The sequence below is a fragment of the Rhinopithecus bieti genome, unplaced genomic scaffold, assembly GCF_001698545.2.
Source record: "Rhinopithecus bieti isolate Rb0 unplaced genomic scaffold, ASM169854v2 scaffold_35307, whole genome shotgun sequence".
Lineage (NCBI taxonomy): Eukaryota > Metazoa > Chordata > Mammalia > Primates > Cercopithecidae > Rhinopithecus > Rhinopithecus bieti.
Window position 1 is genome coordinate 133,246 of NW_016814940.1, and position 4,179 is coordinate 137,424.

Sequence of the window (4,179 nt, forward strand, 5' to 3'; positions counted from 1 at the left end):
CTAGTTTTTTGTATTTTTTAGTAGAGACGGGGTTTCACCGTGTTAGCCAGGATGGTCTCGATCTCCTGACCTCGTGATCCGCCCGTCTCGGCGTCCCAAAGTGCTGGGATTACAGGCTTGAGCCACGGCGCCCGGCCCAAAAATATTGTTCTTATAAGATTAGGTTAAAAAATGGATTGAAGAGAGAAATGTTCTAGAAGATAAATTAAAATGTTTAATATGTCTAGTGGGCTTTATTTTTTAAATATGGGCTTGTTTGACTAAATCATAATTTTTATTTTTAAGGGGACACTTCCATTTTTTAAAATGTTGTAAGTACTATCTGATCCCACAAATTATAAACCCCACTGTACCCTAGGAAAGAGCATAAGAAATGAGCATACAAAAGGAAGGTATGTTTCAGCCAATCCAAAAAGCTTCTTACAGGAAGGACACACTCGACTCTTAGAATTGTCAAGTTTTAAAAAACCGTCTACTAGAAAATAGTCTGGTTTCTGGGCTTTTTGTTCAGGGTCATCAGTGATTATCCAGGATTTTGAATACAAGAAAAGAATTGTGAATGAAACAATGGTTCTCATATAACAGGCCGCCCAAAGATAGAGTGGGCTTTCAGGGTTGACTGAGTGGCTCAAAACGGCATCAGGGACCTGCTTTCCAGCACTGTTCCTCCAGCCCTGGTGTGGGCTTCCTTCTTAGGCTGCTAGGAGATGTCTGCAGCTGTTTTCAGTGTTCACCTTCAGACACAACAGTGTCCAGAGGAAGAGACACTGTCTCTTCTCTGACTCTTGGAATGCAGAAAACTTCTTGTTTTTTTTTTTTTTTTTTGAGACGGAGTCTCGCACTGTTGCCCGGGCTGGAGTGCAGTGGCCGGATCTCAGCTCACTGCAAACTCTGCCTCCCGGGTTCACGCCATTCTCCTGCCTCAGCCTCCCGAGTAGCTGGGACTACAGGCGCCCGCCACCTTGTCCGGCTAGTTTTTTTGTATTTTTTAGTAGAGACGGGGTTTCACTGTATTAGCCAGGATGGTCTCGATCTCCTGACCTCGTGATCCGCCCGTCTCGGCCTCCCAAAGTGCTGGGATTACAGGCTTGAGCCACCGCGCCCGGCCGGAGAAAACTTCTTAAAGAAATGTGGCTCAGTCAGCTTCCACTTCGGTCTCCTTGTCCAGAACTAGTTACACTCCCGTTCCCAAACTAGTCGTTGGTAGGGGAAATGGGATTATCCTGGGCCAAGCAGGCTCATCCTGGAAGCCAGGGATCTGTGAAGTAGGAGGAAAACAGATGTACAGTAATTGGGCAGCCAACTTTGTCCAATAGAGCTTCTCAGACTTCAGTATGCATACGGTTAAGCCAGGGATACTGTTAAAATGCAGATTCAACTTCAGTAAAACTAAGGTAAGAGCTAAATCGGCATTTCTAACCAGCTCCTACTGGTGATACCCGTGCTGCAGATCTAGGGACCTTGGTCTGAATATCAAGACAGTCAGTAAACTATTTGGTTCTATTGAAAATAAAGCATTCTTCACTCTTCCTATCTAACCCATTTCTGAAACTTAATTGGATATAGAGAACCTAAATCTTTTAACTTTTAAATAAGAAAATAATCCTACCCCAAACTCTGAACAGTTCCCCAATTATAATTAAATTGAAATACTGTTGAAAAACATTGAACATATATGCTGAGCTAAAATGTAGAAGGGAAGCTTTATTCATAGCAGTGCATAGACGAGATTTGCCAGCAGGTGGCGCTCAGGGCTTTTTAAGGCACAGGAACAAACATGGCATTTTGCCAGTTGGTACATCTGTTATTGGAGTCCATAATATAAAAATCCACCAAGGATTCTTTATAATAATAAAGCATTTTAAACACTAATTATGACTGTCAGTCTATTACATAAGGTATTGCCATCATTTTTCAAAATTATTCATGCTCGATTTACACAGCGAAGCATTTCAGATCCAAAATTCTTTTCCTATGTTTTCTTTATTTTCCACCATATAACTGCAACTGTGGTCACGGTAGGTGGATATGTATGCAGAGCCAGGCTTGTGCCTTTTCTGCATTCATCTCTAAATATACTTCTAACTTCTACTAAATAAGCTTTTCTAGGCTGCTTTGGTTTACCTAATTTCTTCACTGCCTTTTCCACTTCCTGGAACATAAATCCACTGAGTGTGGGGAGGATAATGGTGAAGACGACACGTGAGCCTATCAGAACATGGCTGAGGCAGGAATGCAGCATACTCTCTGCATCCTTTTAGTTTAAACATTTTCACAGACTTCAGTACAGAGGTTCGGTAAACCAGTTTACTGCTAGTGAATACTGAGTAAAAAATTTGCAAATTAACAGCCATATTAGGTGAGCGTTCAGACAATGAGGGATACCTGTATAGCCAACCACATCAACATTTATTGGTTTAAAAGAACTTTTTTTTTTTTTTTTTTTGAGGCAGAGTCTCACTCTGTCACCCAGGCTGGAGTGCAGTGGCGCAATCTAGGCTCAATGCAGCCTCCACCTCCCGGGTTCAAGCGATTCTCCTGCCTCAGCCTCCTGAGTTGCTGGGATTACAGGCACGTACCACCACGCCCAGCTGATTTTTATATTTTTAGTAGAGATGGAGTTTCGTCTTATTGGCCAGGCTGGTCGTGAACTCCTGACCTCAGGTGATTCACCTGTCCCAGCCTCCCAAAGTGTTGGGATTACCGGCGTGAGCCAACACGCCCAGCCCTTTGTTGTTTATGAAATAGAAATTTGAACTATAAAATGTTAAACCTATGAAACAAAGATTAATGAAAGAATGTAAAATTAAATCTACCAGTGTAGGGCATGGAATGATAAAACAGTGTCGAACCAAGGTAAAGACAGTTTTGAAAGTGGAATAAAATTTAGGCTTCTGGGTGTTAGCGACATGATCACAAGCCAGCAACTGTTCTGAGCTTCAGACACTATTTGTAGGAGGAGATTGTTGATATATGTTGCTAGGGTCCATTCTAACTTCAGAGTTCTTCGGGTTCTGTGAGAAATAGTGGAAGAAGGGAAGATCATTGCAGACTGGCAGTATTAGATACAGGACTTTAAAGTGGATCTTGAAAGATTAGTCGAATTTCTGAATATTCAACCTCTTAGCTCAAGGGTGGCTGAGTTGGGGAATTTTCCACCTCCATGCAAAGCTGCCTTTGCTATGTAAATGTCAAAAAATGGTTGGAATTAGATCCTTGATCTTGAGCTGTAAATCCCTGAATAGGCAGAGAGGGCATTAAACAAATGGAGTAGTAAACAGAAGTTTAGACATCAAGTTATGGCATGAATCTCACCTATTTGGAGAGCATTGAAGAAGTTGACCACACTAGATTCGAAGGTATGTTTCCTATTTTGTATAGGTAAAATTAGGTCTCTTTAAAAAGAATCTGAAACAGCAAAATTTAAAACATTTTAGAAATATGTTGCCTCAAAATCTACTATATAGACTATGAAATAATCACTACAGGATTTATTCTGAGAAGAAAAATAAATATAAGAAATCGGATTAAAGAAGCATTGGTGAGCAAAGAAACTGGTTAAATTTTTTGCTAAAATGATACCAATGTGTGAGGGATTGAAGTGGCTTGTTTAAGGGGAAGATACAGACCCTGTTATGCTCTGTTAGAAGGGAGATGCCCATACTGAGATTAGCAATCAGCACGTCCTGCCTGGCAGCACATTTTATCCTTTCTTCCTGGCAAACTGCAGGAAATCTCAATACCCCCAACACACTACCAAGTATTGCCAAACATTTGAGAAAAGCAAAAACCAACAGAGAGGCACCAGACTCGTAGCTGAAGAGTGTAGTACTTCAGACTCTTAAAAGAGCAAGCTTGATGATTTTAGGATCTTCGAGGACAAAACTGTTTTCACTAACAAGACTATCCCGGCTGGGCACGGTGGCTCATCCCTGTAATCCCAGTACTTTGGGAGGATGAGGCAGGTGGATCACCTGAGGTCGGGAGTTCAAGACCAGGCTGACCAACATGGAGAAACCCCGTCTCTACTAAAAATACAAAATTAGCTGGGCGTGGTGTCACATGCTTGTAATCCCAGCTACTAGGGAGGCTGAGGCAGGAGAATCGCTTGAACCCGGGAGGTGGAGGTTGCAGTGAGCCGAGATCATGCCATTGCACTCCAGCCTGGGCAACAAGAGC

General features: G+C 42.1%; 1 protein-coding gene and 1 long non-coding RNA gene across 8 annotated transcripts in view; one reads left to right on the forward strand and one right to left on the reverse strand.

Moving 5' to 3' along the window:
- CFAP97 (cilia and flagella associated protein 97) overlaps positions 1-4,179 on the forward strand; it is a 48,273-nt gene that overhangs the window by 22,997 nt on the left and 21,097 nt on the right. The window lies entirely within an intron of this gene.
- The window catches only part of LOC108515618 (uncharacterized), a 15,460-nt gene that overhangs the window by 7,031 nt on the left and 4,250 nt on the right, over positions 1-4,179 (reverse strand). For both annotated transcript variants that reach the window (XR_001881580.1, XR_001881579.1), the window contains exon 2: positions 3,316-3,408. This is a non-coding gene — a long non-coding RNA (uncharacterized LOC108515618). The remainder of the gene's footprint in view (positions 1-3,315; positions 3,409-4,179) is intronic.